This window comes from Colobus angolensis, unplaced genomic scaffold, assembly GCF_000951035.1.
Source record: "Colobus angolensis palliatus isolate OR3802 unplaced genomic scaffold, Cang.pa_1.0 Scaffold59, whole genome shotgun sequence".
Taxonomy (NCBI): domain Eukaryota; kingdom Metazoa; phylum Chordata; class Mammalia; order Primates; family Cercopithecidae; genus Colobus; species Colobus angolensis.
In genome coordinates this window covers 4,869,759-4,885,135 of record NW_012119487.1, presented here as the reverse complement: position 1 = coordinate 4,885,135, position 15,377 = coordinate 4,869,759, and the positions used below count along the sequence as shown (strand labels likewise).

At 37.7% G+C, this 15,377-nt stretch overlaps 1 protein-coding gene and 1 pseudogene across 3 annotated transcripts in view; one reads left to right on the top strand and one right to left on the bottom strand.

Moving 5' to 3' along the window:
• Positions 1 to 15,377, bottom strand: part of RABGAP1L (RAB GTPase activating protein 1-like) — an 812,347-nt gene that overhangs the window by 651,292 nt on the left and 145,678 nt on the right. The window lies entirely within an intron of this gene.
• LOC105526378 lies at positions 2,014 to 2,907 on the top strand (annotated as a pseudogene). Its single transcript, XR_001004078.1, has one exon. The product of XR_001004078.1 is annotated as a 60S ribosomal protein L6 pseudogene (transcript).

The following is a 15,377-nucleotide window of genomic DNA, read 5'->3' as shown; positions in this document are numbered from 1 at the left end:
TGGGGTTGTTTGTTTTTTTTCTTGTAAATTTGTTTGAGTTCTTTGTAGATTCTGGATATTAGCCCTTTGTCAGATGACTAGATTGCAAAAATTTTCTCCCATTCTGTAGGTTGCCTGTTCACTCTGATGGTAAACCTCCCTGTTTCTTTGACAACACTGAAGATCACTTCTTCTTTGACAATCTCCATCCCTTAGTCTATCCCTGTCTTGGCTCTCATGTTGTCATCATTTTTCTGCAGATTCTTTAGCTAGGGCTTTCTCTTCCTGAGCCTACCCCTTAAATGTTAGTGATGTCTTAACATCTACTTTTAACCCACCTCTCCCACATTTTCCTCAAAGGTAATTTCAGCCATTCTCATTGCTTCATACTGATGACTCTCAAGACTTTATATCTCTAGTTGTAAAGTTTTTCTCACAGTTTAAGACTATTTCTAATAACTGAAAAATAGTTCCACTTCAGTGTTCCACAGTGAACTCAAACTCATCAACATTTAAAACTGAATATATTTTCCTCCCACCTCCAAACCCACTCTTCCTCCCCATGTGTTTCCTATCTCATTTGCTGGCACCAAGATCATCCAGTTACCTAAACCAAAAATTGGAATATAACCTTTGATTCTGCCTCCTCCCTTTTCTTCTGCCACCCATAGCATCCAATTCATTTATGAGCCTCACTAGTTTTATCTCCAGAATATCTCGAATCTATCTCTTCTGTCCCTCATTTCTTATATTTTGAAGTAGTCATTTCAGTGCAACTGTTTCAAGAAAACTGTCAAAATGGCCATGAGAAAAAATGAATATTGATCTAATTTAGCTTTTTGCTAAGACTAAAAAAAAAAATGACTTTCCAATGATTCACCTACATGATTTTAAGATCCTAGTTGATGTTTCTGGATAATTTGCAGGTTAATAACATGCCAAAATTGTGGGGTCATTTGGCTTGCCATTTACTTCTAAGTTTATCAGTTTTCTAGTAATGTTGTTTTTCATAAGTAAACGACTCTTCCATTATAGAGCATATCTGCACAACTTTCAAATTTCTTCACCACTAAAGTAATTAACACTGGATCATAAAATACCTTTTCAAACTTTTAATAACATTGAGTAATTTATCTTACAAAATGCATGGTAAATACACTAAAGGTGTATTTGTTGTCTAAAAGACATTTTGAAGAGAATATTTTGGTTTCCAGTTGTAGATTTTTCTACAACTGGTCCTTTAAAGAAGTATATGTGGCTTCTGGGTGACATAATTTAAAATATTCTATACCTAGAGTTCTTTGATAACATACTAGTTTATTTGGATGCTTGAAACCACTTTGCAAAAATGCTTCCAAATATGATGAAAGCTCCCTAAACAACAGTGTTTAGAAGATACGGTTTCATGTTCTATTTTCACATTATATTCAATTACATCTTTCTATCACAAGTCTGCAATTTCAGACAGATCCAGAATATTAAGAATATATAAGATCTAGAATGACTCATCTGGAAAGGGAACACTAAAAATACTATCTTTTAAGCAATTAAGAGTGAACTTATATAGATTCAGTGATTTAAAGGAGAGTATCTTTATTTTGTTTATGATGAAAAATCATGGGCTTTCCAGCTGAGATTCACATAGATTTGAATTCTGTATCTTATCCCTATGATCTCAAACTATTTACTTACATTTTTTGAATCTATTCCTTATATGTAATATGCAGATGATAATAGTTATTTCTCAGGGCTAAAATGAGTAAAATATAAATCTAGGTATATTAAGTATCTAATATATATGCCACAAAACAGATACTTAAACCATGTCAGTTATCTTCTTCAAACATAGTAGGACAGAAGTGATTAACTGTTTTTCACTAAATTAGAGCAAAAGGCCGAATTATATGATACTGAAGTGTATAATATATTCTTATTCAGTAGCACCTGTCATTTTATTAATTTTATTCTCTCTCAATTCTAGTTCCATGTATTTTTCATGTCCAAAGAAAATGGCATTTTTTTTCCCATCTTGCAAGATGGCGGGTGAAAAAGTTGAGAAGCCAGATACTAAAGAGAAGAAACCCGAAGCCAAGAAGGCTCATGCTGGTGGCAAGGTGAAAAAGGGTAACCTCAAGGCTAAGAAGCCCAAGAAGGGGAAGCCCCATTGCAGCCGCAACCCTGTCCTTGTCAGAGGAATTGGCATTCCCGATCTGCCATGTATTCCAGAAAGGCCATGTACAAGAGGAAGTACTCAGCCGCTAAATCCAAGGTTGAAAAGAAAAAGAAGGAGAAGGTTCTTGCAACTCTTAGAAAACCAGTTGGTGGTGACAAGAACGGCGGTACCCAGGTGGTTAAACTTCGCAAAATGCCTAGATATTATCCTACTGAAGATGTGCCTCGAAAGCTGTTGAGCCACGGCAAAAAACCCTTCAGTCAGCACGTGAGAAAACTGCGAGCCAGCATTACCCCCGGGACCATTCTGATCATCCTTACTGGACGCCACAGGGGCAAGAGGGTGGTTTTCTTGAAGCAGCTGGCTAGTGGCTTGTTACTTGTGACTGGACCTCTGGTCCTCAATCGAGTTCCTCTACGAAGAACACACCAGAAATTTGTCATTGCCACCTCAACCAAAATCGATATCAGCAATGTCAAAATCCCAAAACATCTTACTGATGCTTACTTCAAGAAGAAGAAGTTGCGGAAGCCCAGACACCAGGAAGGTGAGATCTTCGACACAGAGAAAGAGAAATACAAGATTACAGAGCAGCGCAAGATTGATCAAAAAGCTGTGGACTCACAAATTCTACCAAAAATCAAAACTGTTCCTCAGCTCCAGGGCTACCTGCGATCTGTTTTTGCCCTGACGAATGGAATTTATCCTCACAAATTGGTGTTCTAAATGTCTTAAGAACCTCAAAAAAAAAAAAAAAAAAAAGAAAATGGCATTTTTGTATGACATTACCTGAAATCTTGTTTTCAAATAACTTTCTGGTAGATGCTTCTCACACCTATTTATTCTTCTCCTTGAGCACATAGCTCAATTACATCCCCGAATTGCCCCTGTGGTTCTTGCTTAGCAGAAAATAATGTGCACGGCTTCTAGATCTGCCCCAAAAATCTCCTGCATGTGATCTCTTCTCTTTACCCATTCATGTCAGCTGAGATAGAAATGACCCATCAGTGTTCCTGGAAGTCTTCCATAGAATACAGTAGAATCGCACAATGTAAATAAGGGCTTAACTCTGTGACCTACAGAATACTATGTAAGTAATACTGTATGACTCCAAGGCTAGGAAATATAAGGCACTGAAACTTTCGCCTTGGTCTCCTGGGTTGCTCTCTCTGGCAGAAGCTAGACATTATGTCATAAGGACAACCAAGCAGCCTCTCTGAAGAAACTTACGTAAAGAGAAACTGATGTTACTTTCCAACAACCAGCATCATTTTGACTGCTATATGGGTGAGTCCTTTTGGAGATTCTTGCCCCACCCAGTGAAGAGTTCAGGTGACCACATGCCCAGACAGTGTCTGATTCTTCATGAGAAACTCTTAGCCAGAATTGCCCAGACAAGCCACTCTTTAGTTCCTAACCTGCAGAAACCATAAAATAAATGTTTTCTGTTTTTTAAGCTAAAAAACTACCTGCAATTACACATAAAAACAAATAGATAACAGATCTATATGTAAAACCTAAACTATAAAACATCTAAAGGAGCAAAGGAAAAAAATCTTTGTGACATTGAGTTAGGCAAGGGTTTATTAGACAGAACACAAAAGATATAAATCATAAAGGAAAGAAATTGACAAATTAGACTTCATAAAATTAAACTTCCTCTTCAAAAGACATTTTTCAGAAAATGAAAACAAATAACAGAATGAAAGAAATATGTGCAAAACACATAAAAAAATTTTGTCTAATATATATAAAGAACTCTAATAAATCAGTAAGACAAGTAACAGAATCTACAAATGAGCAACATATTCTAATAGACACTTGACCAAGAAGATATACAAATGTTAAATAATCACATGAAAAGATACACAAAAACATGAGTCATTAGGGAAATGCAAATTAATACCACAATATACCACAACACACACACACTAGAATAGCTAAATTTTTTTAAACTAGTAAGGCCAAATGCTAACAAGGGTATAGAGCAACTGATTCATCTATTGCTGGTAGGGATGGAAAAGTAGCTTGGTAATTTCGACCCAGTGAACCTATTCGTAGGTATTTTTCAAAGTGAAATGGAAGCATATATTTGCCAAAAAAAATGTAATCAAATTCATTATTCATGGTAGCCAGTAGCCAGAAACAACTGAGATATCCATTAACTTATGACTAAACAAACTGTAGCGTATCTATACAATAGATTGCTACTCAGCAATAAAAGGGAACCAACTGCCAACACAATGTAGATAAATCTAAAAGGCATTATGCTATGTAAAGCCAGATACAAAAGACTATGTACTAAGTGATACCACTTATATAAAATTGAAGAAAAGGTAAAACTATAATGACAGAAAATAGATCACTGGTCGCCAGGAACCACAAGTGAGGGGAAAGGATGAGTTATAAAGGGCATAAGAGAAAGTTGTTGGGGTGATGAAAATGTTTCATATCATAATTCTGGTGGTGATTATATGGATGTATAACACTTCTCAAACTCGGTGAACTACACACTCAAAATACGTTCATTCTATTGTATATAATTTATGCCTTCATACTGTTTATTTTCAATGGTGCTGTATCAAAACCCACATCAAAATTTTTAGACTAAAATCAGTCAAATGTCCTGTTTTTGAAGAGTGAGCAAGCTGAAGGCAGGAACTTCAACTGGTGGTTCATATATTAAAGATGCAAAAACAGGCCGGGCGCGGTGGCTCAAGCCTGTAATCCCAGCACTTTGGGAGGCCGAGACGGGCGGATCACAAGGTCAGGAGATCGAGACCATCCTGGCTAACATGGTGAAACCCCGTCTCTACTAAAAAATACAAAAAACTAGCCGGGCGCAGTAGCGGGCGCCTGTAGTCCCAGCTACTCGGGAGGCTGAGGCAGGAGAATGGCGCAAACCAGGGAGGCGGAGCTTACAGTGAGCTGAGATCCGGCCACTGCACTCCGGTCTGGGGGACGGAGCGAGACTCCGCCTCAAAAAAAAAGATGCAAAAACATAGTGATCCAAGATTTTTATTTAGGGAACAGATGAAGCAAAATGGCAAGGCATGAGAAAGTAGAGAGTGCGAAATAAATAACCACAGAGGAACACCCCAAAATCAATTAATTACTCTATCACATCAACAGCCAAAGAAGAAAAATCCTAAGATCATATCAATAAAAGCAATTTAAAAAATCCAATACTTATTCATGATAAAAAAAAACTCCCAGCAGACTAAGAATAGAAAAGAACTTCCTCACCTTGATAAAGAACACCTACAAAGACCTACAACTAACATCTTAATGTTGATAGTAAGAAACTAGATGCTTTTCTGCTAAGATCAGGAAAAGAACAAGTTCCCCTCTCACCATTCCTATTAGGCATTGTACAGGAAGTCCTAGTAAATGCAATAAGACATTTAGAAAATAAAATGAAAGCTATACAGATTGAGAAAGAGGAAATAAAACTGTCTTTATTTTCAGGTGACATAATGATGTATGCAGAAATTTCCAAAGATTTGATAAAACAAACAAAAGCGTCCTAGAATTAATAATCAAGAATAGTAAAGTTACCTGTATACAAAGTCAATATACAAGAAGTCAACTGCCTTTCTACATACTACAAATAAGCCATTGAAATTTTAAATTTAAAACTCAGTATCATTCATATTACTAACAAGAAGTACTTAAAATTAATCCAATAAAATATGTACATGATCTATGAGGAAAACTATAAAACTGATGGAAAAAAATCAAAGAATATCATGTCACCAGATCTGTCTTACAAGAAATTGCTAGAGTTCTTCAACCTGAAAGTAAAGAATGTTAATTAGTAAGAAAAACACTTGAAAGTGTAAAACATACTAATCTGAAAGTATAAAAGTTTCTGATAAAAGTACAAATATGCAAATATGTAAAATATGTAAAATATGCAAATACTGTAATGGCAGTATGTAAATCACTTACATCTTCAGTATGAAGGTTAAAAGACAAAACTATTAAAAACAATAATAGCTGTAATAATTTTTTAAAGAATACACAGGCTAAAAAGATATAGATTGTAGTATCAAAAATTGTAAATATGGGAAGGAGAGATGAAGTATAAAGTTTTTTTAATGCAGTTAGTTAAGCTGTTGTCAGGTTAAAATAGCCTTTATAAGATGTTTTTCATAAGCCTCATGGTAATCACAATGCAAAAGTATAGCAAATACATAAAAGCTAAAAAGTAAGGAAACAAGGTGTGTCATTACAAAATATTATTAATCACAAAGGAAGATTGAAAGAGAGTAAGACAGGAACAAAAAGGAAGGCAGGCAGGCAGGCAGGAAGAAAGGGAGGGAGGGAGGGAGACAGGCAGGCAAGCAATCACCAAATGGCAGTAGAAAGTCTTTATCTAAAGATAAATATCTTGAATATAAATGGATTGAGTTTTTCAATCAAAAGACATAGAGTGGCTGAATGGAAGAAAAACAAAGCAAAACAAAAACACAACACCCCAATTATAGCTCCCTACAAGAGACTCACTTTACCTGTAAGGAGAAAAGTTTACCTGAAACTCACCTAAGACTCACTTTACCTAAAAATGAAGTGAAGAAAAAAGTTATTCCATGCAAATAAAAACCAAAGCAGAGCAGGAGTAGCTAAATTTATATCAGACAACACAGACTTTAAGTTCAAAAGTGTAAAAAGAGACAAGGGGAGAGACAGGCAGAGAAAGATAGGGAATAGTCCCCGCCACCAATTCACCCCCGTGCAAGGACACCAACTTAAGAACGATCTATAAAAAAAAAAAAAAAAAAAACCTTCGTAAGAACCAAAACTCAAGTGAGTACTCATAGTCCTGATTTTAACTTCTTATTGCTGAAAGAGGCACTGAAGAGATAGGAAAAAAAAAACAGTCCTGAATTGCCAATATCACCCCTCTACAACCCCTGGCATCAGTGACACAGTGGGGTGAACATCTCTGGGCACAGGGGTAGGGAGAACACAGCAATTGTGGGGCACTGAACTTAGAGCTGTCCTGTTAGAGGAGATAGCAAAACCTGACCAAACTCTTGCTGATAACCGCCCATGGAGGGAGCATTTAAACCAGCCCTGGCCAAAGGGAAATCCCTGATCCCAGTGGTGCAAATTTGAGTTCCTGCAAACCTTGCCACCAAGGGCTACAGTGCTATGTACAAGTAAATGTGAAAGGCAGTCTAGACCATAAGGACTGCAACTCTTAGGCAAGTCCTAGTGATGAACTAGGCTCAGAGACAGTGGACTAGGGGGAAACATGACATACTGAGATATCATCTGGGGCAGCCAAGGGAGTGCTAGTATCACCCCTCCCCTAACTCCAATCTGCATAGCTCACGGCTCCAAAAGACACCCTTCCTTCCACTGGAGGAGAGGAGAGGAAGAGTAGGGAAGACTTTGTCTTACATCTTGGATACCAGCTCTGCCAAAGCAAGATAGGGCACCATAAGAATCATGAGGTCCCCATTCCAGGCCATAGCTCCCAGACAACATTTCTAGACACACCCTAAGCCAAAAGGGAACCCACTGCCTTGAAGGAAAAAACCCAGTCCCAGCAGCGTTCATCACCTGCTATCTGAAGAGCCTTGGACGTAAAATAACCAGCAGTGATACCCAGGTACTACATCAAGGGCCTTGGCTGAGCCTCTGAGACTTGCTGGCTTAAGGTAAAACTCAGCACATTACTAGCTGTAGTGGCTACGGGCAAAACTCCTTATACTGGAGAAAAACAGAGGAAAAAGTAAAGGGGACTTTGTCTTGCACCTTAGGTTCTAGCATGGCCACAGGGAAGTAAAGCACTAAGTGGGCTCTTGCAGTCCCTGATTCCAGAACTTGACTCTTGGACAGCACTTCTGAACCTGCCCTGGCCAAATGGGGAGCCCACAGCTCTGAAGGCTGAGTCGTAGGCCAGGAAGCATTCACCACAAGCTGACTTCAGAGCCCTTGGACCTTAAAGGAACATTATGGTAGTCTGGCAGTACTCCTCATAGCCTGGGTGGGTGGTGGCTACAGGGTGAGGTTCCTCCTGCCTTTGGAAAGTGGAGAGAACAGTGGGAAGGACTGTGTCTTGTGGTTCGACTGCCAGGTCAGGGACAGTATGACAGAACAACAGGTAGAATTCTTAGGTCCCTGACTCCTGGATGGCAAGGCTGAACCTCCAACCCCAGGGTCTGAGGGACTTCCTCACCCTAAAGAGAAGAACACAGGCATGGCTGGCTTTGCCACCTGCTGATGGTAGAGCTCCAGGGCCTCAGTGAACATAGGCAGCAGCCAGGGAGTGGTGACAGCAGGCCTTGGGCAAGACCCAGTGCTGTGCTGGCTCCAGGTCTGACTCAGCGTAGTCATAGTTGTGATAGCCACAGGGGTAACTGTGTCATTCAATCCCCAGATTAAGGTGGCTCAGGACAAAGACAGAGAGACTGTTTGTTTGGGAGAAACTAAGAAAAGAGAACAAGAGTCTCTGCATGGTAATCCAGAGAATTCTCCCAGATCTTATCCAAGACCATCAAGGCAGTATCTCTATGAGTCTGCAACAACCACAGCATTACTGAGCTTGAGGAGCTAGCCCCTAAAGTAGATACAGCTTAGATCATAACACCCAAGTTCTTTCAAATATCTGAAAAGCATTCCCAAGAAGGACAGGTACTAATAAGCCCAGACAGTGAAAACTACAATAAATACCTAACTCTTTGATGCTCAGACACTGAAAAACATCTACTAGCATCAACACCATCCAGGAAAACATGACCTCACCAAACGAACTCAGTAAGACACCAGGGACTATTCCTGAAGAAACAGAGATATGTGAAACTTCAGAAAGAGAATTCAAAATAGCTGTGTTGAGAAAAATCAAAGAAATTCAAGATAACACAAAGAAGGAATTCACAAATCTATCACAGAAATATAACAGAGATTGAAATTTTTTTTAAATTAAGGAAAAATGCTGGAGCTGAAAAATGCAATTGGAGCCAAGGAACAGATCAGAGTCCTTTAATAGCAAAACTGATGAGGCAGAAGAAAGAATTAGTGAGCCTAAAGGCAGGTTATATGAAAATACAGTCAGAGAGGCCAAAAAGAAAAAGAATTAAGAAACAATGAAGCATGGCTACAGGATCTAAAAAAAAGTCTCAAAGGTGCAAATCTAAGTGTTATTGGCCTTAAAGAGGAGGTAGAGAAAGAGATAGGGCAGAAAGTTTATTGAAATGGATTCCCAAACCTAGAGAAAGATACTAATATTCAAGTACAAGGAGGTTATAGAACACCAAGCACATTTAACCCAAAGAAGACTATGTCAAGGCATTTGACAATCAAACTCCCAACGGCTAAAGATAAAGAAAAGATCCTACAGCCTGGGCAACATGGCAAAACCATGTCTCAAAAAAAAAAAGGCAAGAAATGAAATTATAGCAACAGTGAAAATCATCTTCACTAAAGAAAGACAGGAAGGAAAGAAAAGAAGACCAGAAAACAAATTGCAAAATGGCAGAAGTACATCCTCACTTAGAAATAATGACAATGAATGTAAATGGACTAAACTCTCCAATCAAAAGACACAGACTGGCTGAATGAATGAAAAAGCAAAACCCATTCATCTGTTGCCTACAAGAAACAAACTTCACCTACAAGGACACATATAGACCAAAAATAAAGAGAAGGAAAAAGACATTCCATGCCAACTGAAACAAACAAACAAAAAAAGAGCAGGAATAGCTATACTTATAGTGAAAAAATAGATTTCAAGACAGAAAACTATGAGAGACAAAGAAAGCTGCCATATAATAATAAAGGGATCAATCCAGCAAGGAAATACAACAATTTTAAATATATCTGCCCTCAACACTGGAACACCAAGATAAATAAAGCAAATATCATTAGAGCTAAAGAGAAAGATAAACTCCAACACGGTAATACCTGAAGACTTCAACCCCCCACTGTGAGCACTGGACAGATCTTCTAGACAAAAAATCAAAAAAGAAACATCAGACTTAATCTGCACCATAGACCTAATGGACTTCATAGGTATTTACAGAATATTTCATCCCGTGGCTGCAGAATACATATTCTTTTCCTCAGAACACAGATGATTCTCAAGGACAGACCATGTTTTAGGTCACAAAACAAGTTTTAAAACATTCAAAAAAACTGAAATAATATCAAGCGTCTTCTCTGACCACAGTGGAATAAAACTAGAAACTGTTAAAAAGAGGAATTTTGGAAACTATATAAATACAGAGAAATTAAACAATATGCTCCTGAATGACCAGTGGGTCAATGAAGAAATTGAGAAGAAAATTGAAAAATTTCTTGAAATAAATGATTAAGGAAACACAACATACCAAAACCCAGCAAAAGCAGTACAAAGAGAGAACTTTATAGCTATAAATGTCTACATCAAAAAGAGGAAAAACTTCAAATAAACATTCTAATGATGCATCTTTAAAAATTATAAAAGCAGGAGCAAACCAAACCCAAAATTAGTTGAAGGAAAGAGCTAATAAAGATCAGAGAAGAAATAAATTGAAACTTAAAAAAATGAACAATCAATGAAACAAACCACTGGTTTCTTGAAAAGTTCAGCAAAATTGACAAACCTTTAGCCAGACTAAGAAAAAAAATCAAAAAGATACAGATAAATAAGATCAGAAATGAAAACAGAGACATTATCACTGAGACGGCAGAAATTCAAAGGGTCATTAATGATTACTATGAGCAACTATATGCCAATGAATTGGAAAATCTAGAAGAATATAACAAATTCCTAGACACATAAAAACTACCAAGATTGAACCATGAAGAAATCCAAGACCCGAATAGACTAATAACAAGTACTGAGATTGAAGCGATAATAATAAGTCTCCCACTAAAGAAAAACCCAGGAACCGATGACTTCACTGTTGAATTCTATCAAACATTTAAAGAACTAATACCAATCCAAATCAAACTACTGCAAAACAGAGACAGAGGGAACTCTTCCAAATGTCCAGACTCGTTCTACAAGGCCAGTATTACCTTGATACCAAAACCAGACAAACATACATCAAAAAAAAAAAAGAAGAAGAAGAAGAAAACTATAGGCCAATATCTCTGATAAATACTCATGCAGAAATCATCAGCAAACCGAATTCAACAATACATTAGAAAGATCATTCATCATGACCAATTGAGATTTATCCCTGCGACGCAAATCAATCAATGTGATACATCGTATCAACAGAATAAAGGAAAAAAACTATGGTCATTTGAATTGATACTGAAAAAGCATTTGATAAAATTCAACATCCTTTCATGATAAAAACCCTCAATAAAAGCTTGAGATAGAAGGAACATACCTCAACATAATAAAAGCCATATATGACAGACCAACAGCTAGTACCATACTGAATGGAGAAAAACTGAAAGCCTTTCCCCCAAGATCTGGAACACAATCAGGATGCCCACTATCACCGCTATTATTCAATATAGTACCAGAAGTCTTAGGTAGAGTAATCAGCACTGTTACCACTGTTAACACAGTACCACAAGTCCTAGCTAGAGCAATCAGCACTGTTACCACTGTTAATCAACACAGTACTGCAAGTCCTAGCTAAAGCAATCAGCACTGTTACCATTGTTAATCAACACAGTACTGCAAGTCCTAGCTAGAGCAATCAGACAAGACAAAGATATAAAGGGCATCCAAATTGGAAAGAAAGAAGTCAAATTATCCTTGTTTGCAGATGATATAATCTTATATTTGGAAAAACCTAAAGGCTCTACCACAAAACTATTAAAACTCATGAACAAATTCAGTAAAGTTGCAGGATACCAAATTACAATACAAAAATTGGTAGTATTTACATATGCCAATTGTCAACAATGTGGCAAAGAATTTTTAAAAATAATCCCATTTATAGCCAGGTGCGGTGGCTCACGCCTGTAATCCCGGCACTTTGGGAGGCCGAGGTGGGCGGATCACAAGGTCGAGAGATCAAGACCATCCTGGCTAACATGGTGAAATCCTGTCTCTCCTAAAAATACAAAAAATTAGCCAGACATGGTGGCAGGCGCCTTGTAGTCCCAGCTACTCAGGAGACTGAGACAGGAGAATGGCGTGAACCCGGGAGACGGAGCTTGCAGTGAGCCGAGATCGCACCGCTGCACTCCAGCCTGGGTGGCAGTGTGAGACTCCATCTCAAAAAAAAATAATAATAATGATAATCCCATTTGCAATGGCCATAAATGAAACTAAATACCTAGGAATGAGCTTACCTGAAGAAGTAAAAGATCTCTATAATGAAACCTATAAAACACTGATGAAAGAAATTGAAGTGGACACCAAAAATATGGAAAAATATCCCATGGATTGGAAGAATCAATACTGCTAAAATCTCCATATTACCCAAAGCAACCTACACATCCAATGCAATCCATATCAAAAAACCAATGGTGTGCTTCGCAGAAATAGAAAAAACAATCCTAAAATTTATATGGAACCACAAAAGGCCTAGAATAACCAAAGCTATCTTAAGCAAAAAGAAAAAAAAAAATTGAAGAATCACAACTGACTTCAAATTATACAACAGAGCTACAGTAACCAAAACAGCATGGGAGTGGCGTAAAAACAGACACATAGACCAATGGAACTGAAAAGAGAACCCAGAAATAAATTCATACGTCTACAGTGAACTCATTTTTGACAAAGGTGCCAAAAACATACATTGGAGAAAGAACAGTCTCTTCAATAAATGGTGCTTGGAAAACTGGATATCCATATGCAGAGGGATGAAACTAGTCCCCTCTCACCATATACAAAAATCAAAACAAAATGGATTAAAGACTCAAGTATAAGACTTCAAACTATAAAACTACTACAAAAAAACACTGGGGAAAATCTCCAGGACATTGGTCTAGGCAAAAATTTCATAAGTAATACCCCACAAACACAGGCACCCAAAGCAAACATGAACAAATGAGATCATATCAAGTTAGAAAACTTCTGCACAGCAAAGGATACAATTAACAAAGCGAAGAGATAACTCACAGAATGGGAGAAAATATTTGTAAACTACCTATCTGACAAGGGATTAATAACCAGAATATAAAAGGAACATCTCAAACAACTCTATAGGAAAAAAATCAAATAATCTGATTAAAACATGGCCAAAAGATCTGCATAGACATTTCTCAAGGAAAAACCACATAGAAATGGCAAACAGGCATATGAAAAAGATGCTTAACATCTTTGATCATCAGAGAAATGCAAATCAAAACTGCAATGAGATATCATCTCACCCCAGTTAAAATAGCTTACATCCAAAAGGCAGGCAATTGCTAATGCTAGTGATGTAGAGAAAAAATAACCCTTGTACACTGTTGGTGGAAATGTAAATTAGTACAACCACTAAGGAAAACAGTTTGGAGGTTCCTCAAAAAAAACTACAAATTAAGCTACCATATGATCCAGCAACCCCACTGCTGGGCATATACCAACAAGAAAGGAAATCAGTGTAGCAAAGGGATATGTGTACTCCTGTGTTTGTTGCAACACTGTTTACAATAGCTAAGATTTGGAAGCAACCTAAGTGTCCATCAACAGATGAATGCATAAAGAAAATGTGGTACTTATATACAACAAAGGACTATTCAACCATAAAAAAGAATAAGATCCAGTTATCTGTCAGCAGGGCATGGTGGCTCATGTCTGTAGTCACCTTGGGAGGCCGAGGCGGGTGGATCACCTGAGGTCAGGAGTTCAAGACAAGCCTGGCCAACACGGCGAAACCCTGTCTCTACTAAAATACAAAAAATTAGCCAGGCATGGTGGTGGACACGTGTAATCCCAGCTACTCAGAAGGCTGAGGCAGGAGAATCACTAGATCCGGGAGGTGGAGGCTGCAGTGAGCTGAGATCGCACCACTGCACTCCAGCCTGGGCAACAAGAGTGAAACTCCATCTCAAAAACATAAAAATAAAAAAAAGATCCAGTCCTTTGCAACAACATGGATTGGACTGGAGATCATTATGTTAGGTGAGATAAGCCAGGCGCAGAAAGACAAACACTGTATGCTATCACTTATTTGTTGGATCTAAAAATCAAAACAATTGAAGTCATGGACCTGTGTCCATGTAGACAGATGATGATATGGTTAGGCTCTGCATCCCCTACCCACATCTCATCTTGAATTGTAATCCCCAGTTGCTGAGGGACAGACCTGGTGGGAGGTGACTGAATCATGGGAAACTGAATCAGTTTCCCCCATATTATTCTCATGATAGTGAATTATCATGAGATCTGATGGTTTTATAAGAGGGCTCTTCCCTTTTCTCTCTCTCTCTCTCCTGCCGCCTTGTGAAGAAAGTACCTGCTTCCCCTTCTGCCATGACTGTAAATTTTCTGAGGCCTCCCCAGTCATGCAAAACTGTGAATCAATTAAACTTCCTTTGTTTATAAATTACCCAATTTTGGGTAGTACCCTTACAGCAGTGTGAGAACAGACTAATACAGATGGCTACCAGAGGCTGGGAATAGTAGCGATGGGTTGAGAGGCAGAGGTAGGGATGGTTAATAGGTACAAAAAAAATTGAAAGAATGAGTAAGACCTAATATTTGACAGCACAACAGGATGACTATAGTCAATAATAACTTAATAGTACAATTTAAAATAACTTTAAAAGTATAGCTGGATTGTGTATAACTCAAAGGATAAATGCTTGAGAGAATAAATACTCCATGCTCCATGATGTGCTTATTTCACACTGCATACCTTTACCAAAACACCTCATGTACCCCATAAATACATACACCTACTATGTGTCTACAAAAAATAAAATTAAAACAAATTTAAAGAAACAAAGAAGGTGATTATATAATAAAAGGTCAATTCAGCAAGAAACTATAATAATTGTAAATATATGCACTCAACATCAAAGTACCTACATATAAAGCAGATATTAATAGATCTGAAGAGACACATTCTGCAATACAAAAATAGTAAGAGATTTCAACAACCCACTTTCAGCAGTGGACAGATCATCCAGACAGAATATCAATAAAGGAACATCAGACTTAAAGTACACTCTAGGCTAAATAATACATGAGACATTCCATTTAACAACCGCACAATATACATTCTCCTCAACTGTATATGAAACATTCTCTAGAACAGATCATATGTTAGGCACATGCAGAGACATACATAGGGTCAAAATAAAGGGATGGAGGAAGATCTACCAAGCAAATGGA